We start from the raw sequence: 23963 nt of genomic DNA on the forward strand, positions 1-23963 counted from the left end.
CGGCCATAGGTGTTCAGGGAAGGAAAGTGTCACTTCATGTAGAGAATTAAGAAGGGGTCTTCTTAACTGAGTACAAAAGGCTATGGTAAGAAAGGACATGAAACTCGTCACCGGGGCATTCCTCTGGGTGGCACTGCGGAGGACGGGTCAGGCACTGAGCACCGACCCTGTGAACCACAGAACTGGCCTGGTGGTGGCCAGGGGCCGCTCAGTGCTGGACGGCTGTCAGGGAGTGGCCACGGCTCCACGGCTTCATGGCTCCGGAGAGGCCGGCCGGCCAGGAGCCTCGTGCAGAGGAACCCCTTCAAGGCCCCCGGCCCTAGCAGGTGTCGTGTGCTGTGGCCTCTGCGACTCTCATGTGACTTCTTGTTGAAACCATGTGAAGTGAAAGCTGAAACTTTGAGCCACAAACCAGCTCAAGTGCGTGTCATTGTTGCTTAGGAAACATTTACGGTCCCAAATTTACTGGATCATCTTTTATATTTTTGAACTTTGATTAATCATTTTTCTTAGAGCGAAATAAAATCTGCTATCGAAAAGAAAAAAAAGGTAAGACAGGATAGGTGTCAGTGGAGTGGAAGGATAATTTAGATAGGGAAAATTGTAGGAGCAAAGAACTAGGTACAAAAATACCAGATGTCCTTTCAATATTGTTTTGCCTGGTCCAATTATAGCTGAGATTTGAGACTGAAAACCAGTCAGAGACTATTGCAACAAGACAGGTGAGAGGCAGAGAAAACTTATTCCCTGATTGAGTGACATTCTAGAATGGATGTCCTTAGCAGAAAAAAATAATTGTTTTTCTCTCTATATATAGATAGGTGATAGATAGATATAGACATAGATATAGGTATATTTATATATAATATACACACAGATGTTTATATAAAAATATTTATATTCAAAAATAGACAAAAAGGTTTTATTTTAAAAGAAGGAATCTTTTTGTTTTTTTCTGCCCTTAATAGTTTATCTTGTGCATTTTAAAGGCCACTGCTATAGTAGTTATAAGAACATGAAAAAGAGTATAAAAGGGCATAAAGAAAGAATTATAAACTTAAAATGTGAATTTTTTTTTTTGAGAGAGAGTAGAGTGAAAGGAAACTCCAAGGATTTGAGCCTGGGATATTGGAAGAATAAAGAATTATTAATAGAAAGAGACAGGAAAAAACAGAATTAGGAATAAAAATGTTAAATTTTTATTTAAAATTAGTAAGTTGGAGCTTCTGATGTGATATCAATATGAAAGATGTCAGGCAACTAGATATTAATATTCAGAATTCAGGAAATGGTTGCTGATTTGGTTTAGAAACACCAAACAAACAAAGTAGTATTTCATTTTTAAAATCAACTGTTCAAAGACATACATTAATAAAAATGAAATGAATAGCTATTCAAAGCTGTTTTCAGCATATCAAATAAAACCAATCATACAAAACTTTTTGGAATTATTTAGTGTATGTGATGGAGATCTGAAGGCTGCTGTGGGTGATTGTCGATTGCTATCAAGATGAATGATAACACTAAGTTAATTTCAAACCACCACTTAGGTCAGAGCCTTGCTCCATAATGTTGAACTTCATTTCTGTCCTTGAGAGTGTGTCAGAGTGAGCCATCAGCTAAGAGTATGTAGTTTTGCTTTCTGTGCTTTCTTTAGAAATTGTAAGTAAACCAAGTTATGATAAGGGAACAGAAAGGGTTTACCATCTTCGACAAATCACATTTTTTGAAAGTGGAATGGTACTTGTACATAAGTGATATGAACAAAATATAAAATGTGTGCAGCCTTCTCTGACCTCTGATAGTTTATTATCATTCCTCACCTCCACCTCCTCTTGGTGTCTTCATGTTCATTGTCACCTATTCCAATTTTGTATTTATTTTCTTTATGAAAAATCTCATAGGTCTTCAAGGTTGTATCTGTACTGTTCTCCCAGTTTATTTAAGTTATCCCTCTTTCCGCACTCCAAAATTATTGCTCTAAATGCTTCAGATTTTCATTTAGGCATGACAGTGGTTATTGATATGATCAGAAGTTTCTCAAAACATAAATGCTCACTTTTCCTTTTAGGCAAGCCTGAAGAACTATCACCACTGCCACAAAAGTTGTCTCAACCCCACTGCTTTGGTGAAATTGTATTCTTTATTTCTGACCTGTTCTGCCACTGAATAGCAAGTTTGATGATAAGATCTCACACCATGAAGGGCTAAATGATACTTGTCCCTATTCTGCCTTTCTAAAGTCTAAGAGAGAAACCTCAGCTCTTTCAACATGGAATTGCAGTCACTCTCAGAGAGAAAAAAATTTAAACAGTCCTTATAGGGACTTTGAAAATTCCTCTAAAATTATTCAGAGATGAGCACAAAGGATAGAGAAAATCAAATGTAAATGATGTTCCCCTTTAATTTTCTTTTGGGTTGTATTCTAAAGCAAACAACTGTACCTTGGATGACTTTTGTGGATGATGAGCTGTTTCCTTCTGTCTTTCACAAGCCTCTGTGACAGTAAGGGGTCTATAAAGCTCTGAGTGAAGATCTGAAGCTGTTATTAAAATGGAAATATTCAAAGCATGCAGGAGTCTGTGAGAGTCTGTTCTGGGGACACATTCATGCATTTGAAAGGATATTAAAGCTTAACATAGAGGGGAAATAGTTCTAATGGCAAAACGTAAAGCTGCTTAACAGAATTACACCTAGAATTCTGTGTATTAGGTTTCAAACATCCATCCCTACTCTTATATTGCTCACAGTAAAGCTCTGTGTTGGCTGGAGTGCTTTACAGTTTTCTTATTTGAGGTTTTAATGTTCTTAAGTACAAAAATTTTGCTCTGATTTATGCTTTTGTAGAGTCAGTTCACAGTACTTCTCACCCCGTGTGTGGGAATTAAAGATGTGTCATGTTTTACCATGTTTGAATCGATATGGAAAGGTTATTTTTCTAAAAAGAAATGACCTTGTCTTACAAAGACTATTGAGTTGGGCTAGTCATGCCACAGGGTAGAATATGTGCCATTTTCTATAAATAAGAGAGAAGAGGTGAGGTGGAAAAGTTAAGTCAGCACCAAGAAGGAATTCATGTTTGTGTTCACACGGAGAAACCTGATCCCATTCGTATGTGTAAAAATAGGATCCTCTCAAGCAGCAGCACAAGCAAAAAGGTTCTAGGCCAATGATGTAGCAATGGAGTTCTTTTGCAGCCTACACAAGTCACTGTTATTCTGTAGTGATGACTGTTTCCTAAATATTGTTGAGTAATAAAGTGTAATTTTGATTCTTTTTGTCCTTCAAGTTGCCACCCCAAATTGAATATTCCAGAGCATGCAATAGCATAAAATGGTAGGAAAACATTGAAACTCTCTCTCTAGTACTTTTAGATACTAGATAGTAAAATAGAACAGAAAATAAAGCTTCTGCCCTTGAGGAGTTTACAGTTCATCTGAAAAGATGAAATATGTGCTGCTGTGTAAGACTACTTAAAACATCAAATCTGAAAAGTGCAAAATGTGACAGAAATGAAAATCAGAAGTTCAAAAAAGAAAGAGTAAAAGAGGGGTCAGAGTTGGAGGGTTTACTGAAGAAAGTTTTGGGGGTTTACTGAAGAAAGTTTTGGGGGTTTCACAGTTGTCAGGTAGGGAAAGATCAAGAAGAAAATTATTGGTGGGGAAAAGTGGCATCTATTGCAAAACTGCATAAATATAGAATCTAAAAAGGTTGAGTAGTTACAATGTTTGTCAACATTAATCACTTAAGATTAGAACAATTTTGTTTCTTTATATAGTTACAAAGATTCTAGCATGATTTTGGAACGCTCTAGTTAAATTCACAAAATGAAGATGACTGCCATTTCAGATTGTCATACTATGCTCATCCCAAGGTGAACCATTGATTCCATTTCTAAAGGGAATGTCATTCTTGTATTATTTAACAGTTTCACACATGCTGGATGATTAAGCCAAGAATCTAGAAACGATATACTTCTGCCTTGTGACACTCTTAGAGTAAAAGACTTTATGTGGGAAAGAAATAAGATGCAAATTTAAATCACAGATACTCTATTACTTGAGTGCACATATCATGATTTAAAAAGATTATTGAATAAATGGCATCATACTTTGGAAAAGACTGATTATAGACACAGACACATAGGCCATGCCTAGAAAAAGAAAATTGAAGATAAAACAGAGTCTGAATTCAATTCACATTTTTCAAAATATTTCAAATAATAGCCTAAAAATGGATTAAATATTTATAATATTTTGATATTATGACTTATAAGAAAAACATATTTGGTCATTCAGATATGATTTCCATCTTACAAAATCCTCAGAATTCCCTAAGTGTTGAAATTGATTAAGATATCTTTTGTTATGTTAATGAGGTAACTTTTGGGAAGTATCTAATGATAAGGGCCAGTTGGCAGTGGAGTCAACCATGTGATTTGAGGCTTTGAACTTTCAGTTCCTCCCACCTCCAGGGTGGGGAGTTGACAGGAGATTGAGTTAAATCATCAAGGGTCAATGACTTAATTAATCATGCTCATGTAATGAAACGTGCATAAAACCCCCAAGAGAATGGAGCTTAGAGAACTTCCAGGTTGATGACCATATGGAGATACAGGAGAGTGGAGTACCTAGACAGAGCATGGAAACTTTGTGCCCTTTTCTCATACCTTGCCCTATCTATCTCTTTCATCTGGCTATTCCTGAGTAATATCCTTGTATAATAAATGTGGTAATCTACTGAGTAAATGTGTTTCCTGAGTTTAGTGATCCACTCTAGTAAATTAATGGAACCTACCTAAGGAGCAGTTCCTGGCAACCTCTGATTTATAGACAGTTGATCAGAAATACAGGTGATAACTTGGACTTGTGACTGGCATCAGAAGTCCAAAGAGTGGGTCATGGGAGCATCCAATCTGTAACTGGTGGGTCAGAAAGTGGGCTTGTTGTTTTTATCTGAAGTGCATGTGTGTCGGCGGTGCAGAGCAGTCTTGTAGGACTGAACCGTCAGAATCTGCAATCTGAACCTACCTTCTGGATGATAGTCTCAGAATTGAATTACTGGTCTGGGGAACGTCCCCTTGTACCCTCAACCTCAGCAAACACACATGTTGAATTTGGTCTAGGAACCACATGAGACATCCGTAGCCAACTTCGTCAGCATGTTTATTTACTAAAGTTTTAAAGGAAGAGATGTGCCTCTTAAAGCCAAACCAGGAAAGAATTCTTAAGATGTTTCATTCTGAACACAAGAGTGAAAAATATAGTGTTGATTTGAATTTATCTCTTTCTAGTATTTTTATCTATTGTTAATTTTAGTTATGCCCTTCCAATTAAATGATGTTTTTCTTGGCTCTATTTTATAGAGGTAGTGAAAATTTTGTGTTTTATAGTCACGCAAAACTGATGCAAGTGGTATATCCATTTGAATTTGTACAAATTAATATAATGGTGACCTCAGTTTTATTAACTGTAAAATAGGAATAACAGTGACTATATCTTAAGGTTACTGTAAGGATTAAGTGGGATAATGTATATAAAGTATCCAATGTATATAAAGTAAAAATTATTTTATAAAACACACTTTTATATATGATGATATTTCTGTTATGTTACACAAGATGAAAAATAAAACTTCCAAAGGAAGAATTTGAAGTAGAAGAAATATAGAAATAGTGGAACAAATAAGAAACATAATAAATTAAAGGTAAATGGATAAATTCTTATGTTAGAAAACAGATTTTCAGGCTGTAAAATTCTAGTTGTACACTGTTTATAAGAAACAGAAAGAAATTTATAGAGAAATTTGAAATTCAAAGGAGATAAAATATATACCAGATAAAGTCTAATAAATTTAAAGCTGATTTAAGTATATTAATTCCAAACAAAATGGACAGAGGGAAAACAAGCTTTACAACAGATAAAAAGGTTGTTTCACTGTGATAAACATTTCCAATCTCAGGAAAACAATAATTTTAATTCTAATGAAATTAAAAACATAGCCTCAAAATATTTTAAAAAATTTTTCAGAATTACAAAGTAAAATTGACAAGTCTACCTTAGTACTAAATAATTTATATAACTCTGAATAAATAATAAATCAAGCTGATAAAATAATGAGATATTGAATTTTGAATAGCACCATTATAAGTTCATCTAGTGGACAGACATAAAAGTACTTTATGCAACAACTGTGAACTATGCATTCTTTTTAAGCACACATCTGGAATATTATGTGAAAACTGTCAGTGGGCTAGGACATAAAAACTAACCTTGATAAATTTCAAAGATTTGTGCCATAATGACTACACTCTGTCTATAATGCAATTGAGTTAGCAATTAAGAGCAAACAAAAACTAAAATTTATAATGGACTATTTGGGACAGAATCATTTAAAAATACTACATATCTAAATCTTTGGGATGGTGATAAAATGGAATTTAAATGGAAATAATAGATCGAAATGTTTATATTAGAAATGAAGAAATTCTAACCTTCCAAATTGAGAAATTAGAAATAAAAGAACCATTTTAAAAATAGGAGAAAAAATTTAAATAAGAACAGAAATCAGTGTCAAAGCTAATAAATATTAGGATCAATAACACACTTTTGAAACACTTAAAATAGACAAAAGTTTAGAGAGAATTAATAAAAAAAGAGAATATTCTTGTAAACAAGATTAAGGATGAAAACAGAGTATAACTACAGATACAGAACAATATATGCAGAGTAAAAAACTGATGAATAATTTTATTTCAATAAACTTAAGAATATAAAGTAATGGATAAATTATTAAAAATCCATTTATAAAAACAAATTAATGAAAACATCACTACAAGAAAGGAAAATTACAAGATAATTACCCATGAAATAGATGAAAAAATTCCTAAGCAAATCAAATTCAGTAATGTATAACAACTATACATTGCAGTTATTTTGGATTCGTCCCAGAAATACAACATTTTTTAACATTAGAAAATCACTTAGTATAATTACAACATTAAGAGCTTAAAGGAGAGAAATCAGAGGATCATATCATCAGATACAAAAAGTATCTGATAAAATTCAACAAAATAGAAACTCTTAGTAAACTGGAAACAAGGGACTTCCTGAAATAAATACAGGATATCTATAAAACCTTAAAGCAAACGTTATCACTAATGACAAGGCATTAAAAGCACTGCTTTTGAAATCAAGAAAACACAAGAATCTTTGCTATACAAGTAACTTTTTTCCCCATGGGAGTAATGGGTTTTTCTTAGGTGTGTTAAAATGAAGGAGAAAAGGAAGAACCATTGTGGTAGTCAGAGGCCAACTGTTGTCTCTAGCATCTAATGGAGATATGAGAAGCTGCACTCACAAGTAACTTTACTTGAAAAGATTATCGTGGCAATGTTGATTACAGCCATCTTAATGAAAATGACTTTATACAGCAGAGTTCCCTCAGTTAGTAATTAGTCTAATTTCAGTATTTCTTGGTGAGGCTGTCCAGGAAGACCTAGGTGATAACTAAGTGCCTCTTTGTTTTTCCTTTTTTTCTTTCTTTTCTCCTTCTCTTCCTCCTCTTCTTATTCTCCTCCTCCTTCCTCTTCACCTACAAGATGACTGCTATAATCAAATTATATAGAGTGGCCTATTTCTGGGATTAGATTGATATGGTTGCTATTGTTTAAAATTATATTTGGCACTCATGCTATTTTATTCTAAGAATTTATTTCACAAACACTATTTTAAAATGTTACTCGTATTTTAAGGATTTACTTGCTTAATTTTCTTTTTAAAAAATATTTTATTTATTTATTTATTCATTTACTTATAGAGAGAGGGGAACGGTGAGAGAAAGAAAGGAAGAGAAACATTGATGTGAGAGGTTGCCTCATGTATGCTCCCAGCTGAGCCAACCAACTGAGCCACACTGGTCAGGGCATTTAATTCTTAAATACAAGTTATACTTTAAAAATTCTTACCTAATATCTACATCAAATCTGTTTCCCCATTTAGTTCTCTTTTTTTCTTTATTTTTATTTTTGACATTATTACATGTGTCCCCATGTTCTCCTCCTTTGCCTGCCTCCAACCAGTCTCTACCCTCTCTTCCCTCTGGCCATCAGCACACTGTTGACTGTCCATGAGTGATGCATGAATGGTCTTTGGCTGATACCTTCACCTTCTTTCATTCAGTCCCCCTCCCTCTGACAGCTGTTAGTCTGTCCCATGCATCTGTGCTTCTTTCTATTTTGTTCATCACTTTATTTTGTTCATTAGATTCCACATATATGAGTAAGATCATATGGAATTTGTCTTTCTCTGACTGGCTTATTTCATTTAGTATAATAATCTCCATGTCCATCCTTGCTGTTGAGAGTTTCTTCTTATTTATAGTAATGTAGTATTCTATTATGTAAATGTACCACAGCTTTTTTATCCAGGCATCTACTGATGGGCACTTGGGCTGCTTCCAGATATCGGCTATTGTAAATAGTGCTGCTTTGAACATGGAGGTACATATATTCTTTTGAGTCAGTGTTTTGGGATTCTTCAGGTATAGTTCCTAATTTTTCACCTCCACTGTCACTTGTGCTAATTTTCTTAAAACAGTTCACATTTTTAATGAGGGCTTTAAGTGATCAGTATTGGTAACCAATAATTATCATTACTAGATTATGTAGCTCACTCTTCTAATTCTCCTATTGGCTTCTCTCCTTATCTCTCTGTTAAGATGGTAACTTCTGGAAATAATGAGGGAACAATGTACAAGTCAGTAGGTCAGAGGGAATGCTTCTCATTATGGTGAGCTAGTATTGTTGCATAATTACAAAACCTCCTTAATGGTCTCTCTGCCTCTAGGCTTTCCACTTCAAAATCTACTCTGCGCTATAGGAGTAATCTACCTGTGGCCTAAATATATCTTCCTGATATTTTTCACTGCCTTTCTTTCACAGTGACTTGATAGCACTCCAGCACCTAATTCTTTACTCTTGAACTTCTGCAGCTTCAACTTTCCCTGCTCTGTGTATCTCCTTGCCACTGAACATCTATGGACTGTTTATACTCCCTCGTTCTACACTCACCATGCCATTGCTTACGTCGCTCAGTCTGCACAGATAACCATCTCCTCTGCCATTCTCCCTCTCCAGCTTTTTGCCTAACTAATCCATTAGAAAGAATCTCCTCTGAGAAGCTGTTTTGGAACCATCCCAGGTGAAATTACGTTTCTTTCTCTTTAAATCCCTACCACTCAGGTGCATTTATTGACCTTAGTGGACTACAAAGAACCCAAGATGAAGGATCATGTCTTTCTTATTTTTCCTTGGACTCCCAATGCATAGTACTTGTTCAAAAATTATTTGTTGACTTGAGTCCCCCAACTGTCATGCCTACTTTACTTTAATGTCTGGATGTTTTCATGGAGTGAGCAGGGACTGAACAGGGATAGAATTAAACAATGACTTCTTTACTAGTCAAAAAAGTTGTGCTTAAATTCTATGAGAAGACATTGGAGATGTTATCCTCTATCCCTGTGTTTTTACTTTCCAATCCATTAAATAGAAATTTTCCTTTATAATTCTGCTACTATAATAAAATGAGAAATGTTCTTGCAATGAGTTGAACTAAAATGCATAGCCTGTGATCATATGTGAAGGAAAGTTGAGAGTTTCTGCCTTAAATGTCTAATTATCATATATCTTTAAACCAGCTTGCAAAATGCTTTGAAAGTTAAAAAAGTCTTCTATAATTATAAGGAATTATTGGGTGTTACTGTATATTTTATTATTATAGTTCTATACTTTCCGAGGTTTGGTTTCTGAAATACTGGCTTTTTTTGTTAGGTTTTGTTATCTTCCTTTCTGATTTTTTTTGCAAAATTATTTTTGCTTTATGTAATGGTTAATTTTATGTGTTACCTTAACTAGGCAATAGTACACAAATATTTGGTCAAACAGTTGTTCAGATATTGCTGTAAGGGTATTATTTTGATGAGATTAACATTTAGATCAATAGACATTGAGTAAAGTAGATTACCCTCCACAAGGTGGGTGGGTATCCACACTGATTTGAAAATCTTAAGAGAAAAAGACTGATAGCCTTTGAGGAAGGAGGAATTCTGTCTGCAGTCTGTCTTTAGACTCAGCTGCCATAACAACTTATAACTGGTTGTCCAACCTCCCAGCCTACCTTGCAGATCTTTGACCTGCTAGACTTCACAATCACATGGGTCAATTCCGTAAGATAGATATCTCACTCTCTCTCTCTCTCTCTCTCTCTCTCTCTTTCTCTCTCTTTCTCTCTTCCCCAACTCCCCCCCCCCCCCTTTTCAATATGTATCTCTTATTGGCTCTGTTTCTCTGGACAATCCCAATTAAGAAGATACCTTCTTTATATACAACTGCCCCCATAACAAGCACCAATTATAATTATTAACTACTTTGTGATTTCACTGTCACCATCTAATTTTTATGCACAAGAGAGTGCAGCTGAATTGCAACTCTTCCCATCACCATGTAGATGTGAATATTTTCTTCATTATAATTATTTATAGGAAAGTCTGAACTTCAAATTATATTCAAAATAAGATGACATTAGAACATAAGGAGTGTTGCCTTTCTTTTATGCCCCCATTGATTTGGCTGTACTAGGTTTTCATTATGAAAATATTAATTAAGTCACATGATAATGACTGATATCAAGGATATTAATCATGATTCACAACCTAAAATGAATAAAAAATATAATTTTATTTTTTTGTTACTGGACTTACTTTCTGTCATGGATCCTAATATAATACATACCTGAAATGTAGTTCCAGCTCAGAATTTCTCTTGTTTTCCCCCTCAGGATCTAATTTGGGAAAAGGAACATCAGGGTGAGAGATAAAGAATTTTCAGTTGTCATCTTCTTCACTATAGTCCATAGAGCAGTCCTCCACTCCTCTAGGCGATCCATCTAGATCCCACTGATGGCTGATAAATCTTCTTGTCCAGTCTCCTTGGCTTCTTCAGATTCTTGGGCTCCTCTTGCCATGTCCTCAGCACACCAGAGTAAGAGAATAAGTGTTAAGATTGTGATTTACATCTTAAATGTAAAACACAGCTTTATTTCTCATTTCTACTATTAATTTTTCTGTTGTTTGCCTTTGTCTAGATATTTACTTATTCTTCTACTTATTTAGTCTTTCTGTTTTTCTTTTATATGTTTTTGTGATAAATATCATATGACCTTTTTTTTTTTTTCATTTATTCTGAACTTTTTCCCCTGGAGGGAAATTTTTTGTCATTAAATGTCGTATCTGATATATTTGCTTAAATTCTGAAATGTTTCAGTCTTGTTTTTTATAATCCATCTTTGCTCTTTCATTGCTGCTCTCTTGTTTTTAAGAATTTTTATTGACATTTTATTTTCTTCTTCCGTAAGTTAGAAACATATCTATTGATTGTGCTTGCATGCCATCTTAAAAGATAAAAAGTTTAACATGCAATTATTGACTCCATTCTTTCACACTGTAGTTTTTGTTAATAAGATGTTGGTATGTATTTTTATCTCTTTTTAAAAAATAAAAATGGTTTTGAATATTTTACTATTTCTTTAATACCATAATTCTGAGGCATCTATGTTTATTAATCTTAATCACCCAGAACACACTGTGAATTTTTTAAAGAGGGGTCCATTGCCACTTGCAAACCTACATTTATATATTTATTCTAGATGTCTTTTCTTTCCCCATATCTGAATATCCAATTGCTTATTGATCATTTTACATTTTTAGAGTCATTTCTAAGTCAATATATCCAAAACACAACTCTTTATGTTTTTCTTTAGATTTTTCCGTCACCTGTATTATCATTATCATTGGTTCAAGCCCCAAGCCTGCCTGTTGTTCTTCAATTCTCTCTTTCCCTTTAACATTTCATTACTAATTTCTATAGATTCAACATTGTAAATAAAAGTTCAAGTGATCCTTCTGTCTCTACCCTTCCCTCAGTTTAAGTCATGTTTATTTTTTCTTTTAAGGATAGTACAATGTCCTCCTAACTGATCCTTGCCTCCAATCATGACCTCTTCCCAGTCATTCTTCAAAAAGTAGCCAGAGACATTTTCCTGAAATTCAATCTTGATAATGCTACTCTCTTACTGAAACCCTATGGTGACTTTAGTGGCTGTTGGGATAAAATCCAGCCTCCTTATCCTGGCCTGCAGGGTGAGGTTTGTCATTAAGTCTATCTCCTTTTCAGTCCTCCCACCGCCCACCCTCACACACACTCCACAATTCCGCTATGGTTACTTCTGATAGTTCTTTGAACATGTCATGTTCTCTATGACCTCCAGGGTTTTGAAAACTTTCCACACTTTATGCCCCATGAATTTCTCCTAATTTTTTATGTTTCAATTGAATGTCACATTTGGGAGGTGAATGCTGCTCAAAGGTCCCATGATTAGATACCCTATTCAGGTAATGCTCTTGAAATATAAATTTATTTGTATATATTTCCTCAACTAAAACCCAGTGAAGGCAAGGCCTTTATCCATATGATTCATCAGTATATCCCCCAGACACTAGCTTGGTGCTTGGCATACAATAGGCACTTAATATTTTTCAGATGAATGATCTCGACATTGATACAATAGAGTTCTTATGTGGTATTGCTCTTCTTATGGTTTTCCATATGTTTTCTAATTCTTTATAAGACTAGACTTTATTATCTGATATATGTTTAAGAAATTGATGGACAATAGTGTTAACATAGTTTACATTTTGTCTACTTTTCATCAAGCAAATGACAGTCTAAAAAGAAAATGTAGCTACCAAGGATTTAAGCAAGTTATCTGAGGATAATGGACAGCAAAACTTGTCTTGTTTCTCACCACTAAACATATTGCTCCATATTTATGTCCACTGACTAAAAATTTGCATGATATTTCACAAACCTTACTTGACCATCTCCAAGGACTCAAGTGAGAAATGATATAAGACAAGTTTGACTATTTTGGGGGGTACTGCATTCTTACTCATTTTAAAATGATTTGTTACTTGTAAGAACTATAGGTTTGGATACAGGTATATTTTTGTATCTCTACAAATACAGGTATATTTCTGTATCTCTACAAAATCATAGATGCTTTGTCACCAAAAGGGCAGAGTACAGACTGTCTAATGCATACTGATTTACCAAGTTCAGTGCCTGGTATAAAATAAATTACTTTAAAAATAGTGTAGTTAAAAATGTGTTTTTCTCTTTGCTCATATCAATGCTATTTTTAATTCTGGGCTAACACAATTCATTGTCATATTGGAGGTGCTTCAGTTTACATTGGTCAGTAAAATGTGTATATAAAATGCCCCTTCTTAGTGATCCAAAGCCTATTAAAAAATAAAAAGTAATATTTGAAAGTAAATTTTCAAATTCTATGGTAGGCTTCCCACCTTTTTAAGAAAGCACCTAGACCTATGTTTTCTTTGAAACACTGATTCTTTAACTTTTTGATTTTAAGACCTTCTTTAACTCTTAAAATGTATTTAATACTCCAAAAAGGCTTTGTTTATGTAGATTATATCTAGCAATGTTTATTTTCACTAGAATTTTAAATATAAGTGTTTAAAATACAAAATGCCTAAGTACTCTTTTTATTAGTTCTCAGAGTGATGACATCATCACATGTCATGTAGATTCTGGAAAATTCCTCTGTACACCTGTGAGACAATGAAAGTGTAAAAATGAATGACATTTTATATTAAGATAGCTCTGACCTCATGGGTCCTTTGAAAGGGCCTTGGAAAAGTCTAGGACTTCCTTGATCACACTTTGAACATACTGTTTTAATATATTCCCACTTGACACTCTTCCAAGCATTGAAGCTCTTTTGTACATTCCTATTGTTTTATGAACATAATCTACAGTAAGAGCTAGTGGAAAACTGTTTCCTAAAGTAATAAACCTTAAGATATTAATGGGTTTACTATGTAAATATGGTTTGCTACTCTATTAGGTTGAAGAAAAATTAAAGTAAAACCTAAAGTCCATCTGCTTTGTAGGACTTCTTAGGACCTTTCTAGTGACAATTGCATTAGGAATGCTCAAGTATGAGATATTGCATTCAGTGTCCCTGAAATTTACTTTAATTGACTGAGTTTTAGCAGGATATTTTATGGGAATAGTGATATAAAAGATAAAGAAACAATCTAAAATTTATATGTTTTCACTTTATTTTTTTAATTGGGAAGCCCTAATATTGGTCATTTGCCCACTTTGTTTAAATATCTCAGTCCAGATATTATACTTACTTACTTTTGCTTATTGATTAAAATAATTCACTTACATTTTGTGTATTGGTTAATCAGTTTCCTGTTATGAAATCTTTCCAGCACCTGATTTCAGGACCTTTTCTGATCCATTTCTTTAAGTTTCCAATGATTTTACTACTCCCTACGACTCCCAACACTGTTGAGATGCTACTGAGTAGGGATTAAAGGCTACAGTTGTTTTTTCATCATCCTTGTGTTTGCTTTTAATAATACAATTACTTGGAGGTGGAGATACATTGAGCAAAAAAGGGTAGGATGCATTCTTACAATAAAAAAGGCTTTTCCTCCTTCATTGCTCTCTTCCTTGTGAATACTAAACAGGTTCTGGGTATTAAATGAGAAGTAGGAGAAATATCAGTCTCTGCCTTCTTAGAAGTTTTATCTTCACTACTTAGAAAAAATTAATTAAGGCAACAGAGAAATGACCAAATGTAATTGAGTGAAGCCCAACAAAGTTTTGTCAGAAAACTTCCAGATGGATATACCCTAAAGTTATTTTGGGATTTTAAATAACCTCTGATTTTTTAGTTCAAAAACCTAAATAGGTTTATTTGCTATGGGACTTCTCATAGCTGTTCACTTGGCAGTGTGCATTACCAACTGCTGAGAGAATTGTAGAATATACAAGATGCCCAAATATACCTAATAATGTAAAATTTAATAGACTGTCTTAAACTAAAGTGTCTCAAACTACATTTTAGAAGGAGTTGACCAAGATGAAGTGAACATTCTATAGTTGATTAAGCATGAACTGTTAGAAATAGATTTTTAATTATTTCATTATGGGTGGAAAGATATTAGAAAAACTATTCCTTTGATTCACTAATATTTCTGCATATCACAGAAATGGGAAAGGAAGAAATGTTGCAGATTTTCAAATCAGTTAACTTTAACACCACTTAATTCAGAAAGAAAGTACTCCAATTAGATTGATAATTTAGATTGATGGTTAAGCACCTACTATTGGAAACCTAGTTGAAATGTGCCCAGAAATTTTCATTGAGTTGGACATGCACAGGCTGATTTCAGGTTGGTGAGGGGCTTGTTCTCTTTCACAGTATCTATAATCAGGGCCTGAATCGAGCCCAAGAACATGCTAGGGCGCTTCATATTCAATACACAGCCCTATAAAGAGAAGAAAAATGAGCCTTGTCCAAAACTCTTACCTCAGCACCCACTGGCAAAAATAAAATGTAAGCTGGGGACCAGGTCTCTTTGAAGCTGATTTTTAAAAAACTCTCTAACAGGCCTCTGGTGGTTACAGATATTGATCGTCAGAAAGTAATCTGTTCAGGTTTGGGGGCATGCCAGTACAAATTGTGGAATGCATTCCTTCCTCTCCAAGGACATGTTGAGCTTTTTAGATTGTCTATACTGGTTCACTTGTCAGCTTTCTACCCTCTTTGACATGAATTATTTTCTACTTTTTTGTGGATGTATAATTAAATACATTTTTTAAAATAAGAAATTTTATTAATATAGAATCTTTAGCTTGAGTCAAAACATTCTTTTCATCTTTTTTAACCCTCATTTTTCTTCCATAATCATTATTTGATTCCCTCTGGCTGCCTGCTACTTATTTGTAGTAGTACCATTCATCCATTGAGACCTTTCCATCTGTCACACAGCTTTGCTTTCTTTCCCCAGAAGCTTTATTCTCCTACTGTGCCATGTTTACGTATTTTTCTTTTTTTGCCTAATAGTTGAACTGAGCATTCTTTTGTGCAGGTGTTTTTATCTTTTATTTCTTATTATTTTAAAAAGGGAATAACATGCAAATGATGCTGAATTAGATAAAAGTGACATTTAGAAGGGCATGTTTGCTAATCTTCAAAGACTGATATAATTTAAGAAAAAATCCATATGTCTTTGTTCTGAAATTTAAAGTTAGAGTTGGGGTAGATCCAATATAATTTTGAATGTCAAGTGGTAAGAAGTACTTCAATCAGTATTTGCATAGGGGTAAAGAGTGATACTGATATTTTGCTTTCCATGTGTCTATTTATATTTTTATTAAGTATCATTGCTGGTTAAATGATTATTTATTGTCAATTTCAATGCATAAAGATACTTAAACATAAATATTAACATTTCTGGTTACCATTTCACCTCAGAGCTTACAATCAAGTTCTATTAAAAAGTAGGTATGTTCAGACTAAGGAACAGATCCTAGGGATATGAAGATAAATGCAAGCATTTGTAAGACATTAAGTTAATGAGAAGTCTCCATTTTGCTTACATTATTGGAGAAGTTTTATTAATTCTGATATGGTTATGGCTTGTTATGCCCATTAAATTCAAATACAATTTAAACCCCTTTCTGAGGTTTGCAGATGACCATGTCCATGGGTCTCAAACTGCCACTGTTTTACATGGCACTGAACTCACTTCCTAAGGGGTATATATATGCTAAGCGAAAGAGACAGCTTCTGCTGTCAAGGGGCTCAGTCTGCTTGAGGGAGTGAGAATACTGACTTTTCACTTAAGCATCCAGTGTGGCACAGGTCACTGAGAATATGTTTGCTGAGGGAAGATAGATTATACTCTGATCATACCTTGTTAGCATCAGAAAAGGAAAAGAAAATACTGAAGTATTTTAAAACAGTGTTTTAAGAAGATCAGAGGATAGACTCAGAAGATGATACTAGAAATCAGGAAAGAGGTATGCAGGAGGGAGTAAGAAGCTCAGAACAGTGCAAGATTTTTTTTGAGAGAGACAGAGAGAGGAGAGAGAGAGAGAGACACACCGAGAGAGAGAGAGACTGAAAGACAGAGAGAGAAGAGGTGAAATAAAAAACCTTACTAATTATTGAACAGCTGACTCTGTGTTAGTCCCTAAACAACCAGAGATGATGAATAAGAATCCTGGCCTGTAAGAAACTTATAATCTATTAATGGATATAAGACAAATATATAAACCATCTTATAACCCAAAAAGCTTTAAAAGATACACTAAATTTTTTCTTGAACTGTGGTAAAGTATCTTGTTATCAGAAAAAAACTTTGAATGGAGAACAATACAAAAGCTGGAGAAAATACAAAAAGTAGCCTGTTGAAGGCATTGTAGAAAAAATAAAGTAGACAGGTTTTGAAGGACTAAGGTCTCAGGAAAAAGGAAACACACTGCAATGAATGTGGCATTCAGTGACACTGTACCCCTTGAGGGATTTGCAGATTCCTAAACTTCATGAGATTGGAGTGCAGAAAGTCAGAAAAAATAAGCAGAGTTTTTGGCATTTTCATAGTGGCTGGGGAGACAGAAATAGGAGGAAAAGTCCAGCCAAGGAGAAGGACCTTGAAAATAACCCAGATTTAGAGTTGAGAACCCAGAAAGTCTATGTTCTAGGAATAAGGGCAAGTCAGAAATAAACCAGGCATCACAAATTTTGAAGCCCAGTCGCAAATTGTGTCAACTCCTACTAAGAACAAGAGGATCTGTCTTACACAAACTGCCTGCCCAGAGAAGATATCATCATTCAGAGCATTTAAAATTTTATACTTTATATGTGGAATGCAATTGGAAAACACATCTTAAGAGAGTGAGAGAAAATGCACAAAATCCCAGAATCATGAAAAACTGAAATTTAGGATATAAAATATGAAAAATATCTGTAACTAATACCTTTAAGAAAATGAGATAATAAAAATTCTTATTCCAAAATAAAACAAGAAAGTAGAAAAACTGGCAAGAACAAATTGGATAAATACAAAACAAATGGTATGATGGTAGATTTATATTCAAATATATCTGTAGTTTTATTTAATATAATCAGATTTAATTAAAAGACAAATGTAAAATAGGATAAAATATAATATGCTATAATATGTAGTTATTAAGCAATGCACCAAAAATAAAAAACACAAAAGGCAAAAGACACACATTTAAAACCTTTTGTAACTATTCCAATAAAAATACAGTGGAAATTAAGACAAAAACTGTTCCTAAAGATGAAGGTTTTATAATTATTAAAGGATTCACTAGGAAAATAAAATATTTAAAATTTTATATACAGATAGTAATATAACATCGATAAAGACAAAGCAAAAATTAAAAATATTGTAAAGTAAAAAAATCCTCTATAATCATATTTGGAGATTAAACATACTTTTCTAACTAATAATATGAAACAAAAAATTATTAAAACAATAGAAAGTATGAGAATTACAATTAACAAATTTTATCTAATTGACATATTTAGAACAGTAAATCCCAAACAATCAAATATACATATTTACATAAAACAAGTCTCAATACATTTCAAAAAAATGAACTCAGAATATGTTCTCTGAAGATAGTGAAATCAAACTTGTTTTTCTTAATAATAGATATAGCTAGAAAAAACCCAAATGTTTGGAAATTAACCATTGTGCCTCCACACTATTCAGTCAGAGAAAATATGAATGAAATAAGGAAACATTATAAAGTGAATAATAATGATAATAATATATTTAAGTTCATGGGATACAGCTAAAACCTGCTCAGAGGGAAATATGTAGCATTAATGCATATATAGGAAAAAAAGCTGAATGTCAATGATCTTGGATGGTGTCCCTTTCAATAGACCAGAAAAATAACAAGAACTAAATGCAAAGAAAGTAACAATAAAGAAATAATGACAAAATGAATATAAATTAATAATATAAGAGACAAATAAACAATTGAATAAAATCAACACAACCAGGAGCTGATTCTTTGGAGGAGAGAATAACAGGACTGATAACCTTTCAAGAACAATGAAGGGGGGAAAAAAAGAAAGAAGGTACAATGTACCAATACTAGGAATTTAAAAAAAAGCCACATCATCAGTGACCTGATAACATAAACAATTGTTAATCCTATTAATATGAACAGTATGACATGGCATTATATTTAAAATATATATATTAAATTCAAATCCTGGGAAACTATGGCTTGTCAAACTGGACACAAAAACAATTATAATTATGTAAAGTGTCATATTTATTAAAGAAACCCAATTTGTAATTTAAAACCCTCCTGAAAAAAATAAACCTCCAAGCCTACATAACTTTAACCTTAGAAGAAGACATAAAAACAATCTTATACAAACTCAGGAGAAAAAAAGGATGGAATACTTTTTATTTCATAAATATATATATTTTAAAAGACTAGCATAAACTTTATACTCAAACCTGACAAGAACTTCACAAGAAAGGAAAATTACAAACCAACCTTTTTATGAACATAGAGATAAAACTTTTAAACTCAATGTCAGCATATAAAGTTCAATAGCACGTGAGATTTTAATACACACAAAAAAGCTAAATTTATTTCAGGAATTTTATATTTGTTCAGCATTCAAGAAAAGTCAATCAGTGTATTTTATTCCATTAACCAAATATAGGAGAAAAATCATATGATCATTCCAAAAGATGCAGAAAATCATTTAAAAAATTCCACACTGATTTATGAAAAAACCTTAGCACTCTAGGAACAGAAAATCACTTGTTTAAACTAAAAGAGGTGTTTGCAAAACTTATGATATTGTAAATATTGTACTAAGTTGTAATATAATCTATGCTAAATTCAGCAACTTCACTCCTAAATATATATATTTCCACAGTACATAGGTGTGTGTACTGTGTAACATGTAAGAGTGTTCATCAAAATTCATTATTCATAATAACTTCTAACTGAAAACAACAGAAATGTCTATTTGCAATAAAATCAAATTGTGGCATTTTCAAACAATAAAATTTCATACAACAATAAAAACTAACAAATTACTTCTCTGTGTGAAAATGTGAATGAACCTCACAAACATACTATTGAACAAAAGAAGCCAGACATGTAGAGTGTAAGTAGTGCCATTTGTATGAAGTTTGAAACCAGGGGAACTGTCTATGGTGACGAAAGTCAGACCAATAGGTCTGTTGGCAGAGCCATGACTGGAAGAGCATAAGAGTGACTTCAGGCCTCCTAGAAATTTTTATTTCTTATCTATACAGTGAATACATGGGTACATTCACTTAGAAATAGTTAATCAAAATGTATTCTTATCATTTGTTCACTTGTTTAAATGTATATATGCTGTGAACTGAATTGTTTTGCCTCAAATTTAGAGGTTGGAGCTCTAACCCCTAATGTGATTTTATCTGGAGATATGGCCTCTGGACGATAATTGAGTTTAACTGAGGTCATGAGAGTGGACCCTCAGGATGGGATTAGTATCCTCATAAGAAGAGACACCAGAGGTCTCTCTCTCTCTCTCTCTCTCTCTCTCTCTCTCTCTCTCTCTCTCTCTCTCTCTCTCTCTCTACCATGTGAGAATGTAGTGAGATGACCACATGAAAGCCTGAAACACAACCTTCTTTAGAAACTGACCCTTTCAGAATTCCAGCATCCAGGACTACAAGAAAATAAATTTCTGTTGTGTAAGCCACTTATTTAAATGTATTTTGTTATGGCAGCCTGAGCCAACTAAGACAGATCTTCTATTTCTATAAAAGGTTTATTTATAAAAAGAAAGTTGAAAATGTGTTTTGACAAGTTTTAGGAATGATACAAAGGTACTAATACTGGCAAGTGGAGACATCATAGAAGAAGTGATGCTTTGAAGAGTTCATGAAGAAAGAGAACAAAAAGTCAGCAGTGGAGAGTGAGTTTGGTGTATGTTAGAAATCAATGATGGTACAGGGCTAGGATGCCAGCTTTTATATGCATGACAGTATAAAATAATTAAAGATTATTATGGGTGAATAAATGTAGTCCATGAAGGAAGACTGCATATACACTGGAGACAAGAAATTCTTATGAAACACTGCTATCATATTTTAAGTACAATATATTTGCAATGTTGATTATGCTCAGTTTAATGTGTATAAACAATCACTGATTTATGTGCTATTCAGGTCTTTGGTGTTTTAGAAATCACTTTATATCCTGACTCTATGTTCTTTTTAATGATCCAAAAGTACTATAAGTGGTCTTATTTTCTTGATATAGTGGACATTTCTTTGAGAATTAAGAAAATTTAAAAATACTCACAAGGGCATAGATAATGGACCTTAGCTGTGAATACCATTGCTAGTAGCAACGAGTTCATTTTTGAAATAGCCATCTATCATGAAGATTTAATCACTGTAATTACTGCCATCATCTCTTATGTGTATGGAAGCATACAACAGAAGAAAAAACAAAACAATGAGCTATAAAAAGACAGATTTGTCCCAAAGCATATAAATTTAGGGGCACCAAAGGTGCATGGAGGTTGAACTATATTGGTGAAATGTTGTCTTGATATGGCTAATTTAGAAGTATGCTGATTTCTGAAAATGTTTCTGTGTTTGTCACAGTGGTGCTGGTCATTGATGGAAAGATGCCAATAGGCAAAGTTAGAGGAGATATTTATCTTTTCTAAAGTATATTTTATTGATTATGTTGTTACAGTTGTCCCAATTTTTTCTCTTTGGCCCCTCTACCCAGCACTCCCCTTCCCTTCAGCAATCTCTCCCTGCTAGGTTCATGTCCATGTGTCGTGCATGGAAGTTCTTTGGCTTCACCCTTTCCTATACTATTCTTAACATCCCCTTGTCTATTTTGTTCCTACCAATTATGTTTCTTGATCCCTGAACCTTTAATGGCAAGTCTATGAAAAGTTATAGATATGAAGAATGCTCAAAAGCAGGAGAAAAATAGCAATCTTCCAGGAGGGGGTTGTTGCTTTTATGAGTCAAGTTACTTACATGAAGATGCACAACAGCCGTTGCATCTGCCTTGTCAGAATAAAAACCCATCACATTCTTTAAGGAGCCAACTCTGAGTCTTTCTATGCATGCGTAGTTAGTTGAAATAAATCTTTCTGATCATGTATAACAACAGTCTCAGCGTACTCCTGAGAAACTTCTGGAAGATGATTTGAATCAAAGATCAGTTGCAGGTGCCGAATGAATGAAACCATCCTAAGCAGAATTTGGCTTCCAACCTGAAGTCCTGTCCCCACTGCAACCATAAATTATGCACAACATGTCAATTACATCCAGTTGACCTGGTGACTAAGTTTGTCCCATTATGACAGATTCACCTGCCTATCTGGCCAGGGGAATGACTGTCACAGAGAAGGCACTCAGTGAAATATTTGTTAAATAATTGAACAAATGTGGTAGAAGGATCATGGAATATATTTTACTGGGAAGGAAACTGATAGCTTTGTGTACACAGATGTCGTCATGTCTTCTTTCAGAGCAAGGCCATTATTTTTGGTTAGGTAAGAAGAATATATTGTCAAGAAAATATCTTTAACATTATTTTTGTGGCCCATTGCTGATAATTTCAAACAAATTTCCATCTGATCTGTGATGGAGTTCTTAAAACATCAGAAAGAGCTTATTTTGCAATAGACTAACTGATCTGATTAAAAGGAATTCAAAATAACATTTGATAAAGACAAATAATTTTAATCAATATTTTAAAAACTGGATACTAATCAGCTTAATAAGTATAACATATACATAATAATGGAGTCATGGAAATAAGACTGAACAAAATGCATAACCTTGAAAAAATAAAACTGTCAAAAAAGAAAAACAGAGGAAAGGATCAGGACACGAAATAATGAATATATATATATACACATATATGTATATATATAATCATATATACACATGCAAACCATGCACATACATATGTATACACATTTTATATGAAATGCTAAAATAATAACATTCTTATCACTGAAATAGATTAGATTTGACTTATGATTAAATGGATGACTAAACCTTGTTTACAAAAATAATCTAATTTGATTAATGTTGAGAAAACATTTTTATATATGTCTGTGTGAATCCATAGCTTAGTTAAATAAAGGTGTGCCTTAAACTTTCCTATTTCTAGTAAATAGTGGGACTGATCTAGAGGCAGAGTCAATGATGAGTAACAGCACTGTGATTATACACCAGCACTCTAAAATATACTTGATGTGCTTCATAGTCTCCCATGAGATTGAACAAGCAGTGTGATAAATTCACTTGTTTTTGTACAAGAACTTACACATAAAGTGGAAGTTATATCCACCTTGAGATAAAATATTGTTGTATTAAAAATTTAAATAATCAGATAAACAGCCAAATAGGATTACCTTACAATTTTAATCAACAGTATTCAAAGAGTTCAAAGAAATATGAGTAGAAGTATAATTTCATGTTCAGGTACCGTAAAGGTGAATACAGTTAAAATTCTGGAGGGTTTTTAGAAAAAAGAAAGTTTGAACTTATAATTAAAAACTGTTAGAGTGAGAAAGGTAAGCGCATGGGACTGGCATGTAACCCCACGTGTTATGCGTATCCAGAAAGCACATAAACACAAGAAATAGAATAGGGAGTCCATAACTGAGGGCAAGTGCAACTGAATAACACATTAGTGACAGCAAAGCTAAAGCTAGTGCCCAAAATCTTAATATTTACAAAAAGTGATCAAGGACAAAGAACCTTGAGGAGCAAAGTTTAGAGCAAGAAAAGGAATGTTGTTACCTCAATAAATTTGATAAGAAGGAAAAAATATATATATAAAGACTTCCAAGTAGGCAGATTTTTTACTGTATGAAAGGCAATGATTTATTAACATTGGAAGATATTTGCAAATAAATAAAACTTCATTTACCAAAAGGCTTTCAGCAGACTACTCAACAGGCAGAAATGGATTCCTCCCA

The sequence above is a fragment of the Furipterus horrens genome, unplaced genomic scaffold (genome assembly GCF_987537825.1).
Source record: "Furipterus horrens unplaced genomic scaffold, mFurHor1.1.pri manual_scaffold_6, whole genome shotgun sequence".
In the NCBI taxonomy this organism is placed as follows: domain Eukaryota; kingdom Metazoa; phylum Chordata; class Mammalia; order Chiroptera; family Furipteridae; genus Furipterus; species Furipterus horrens.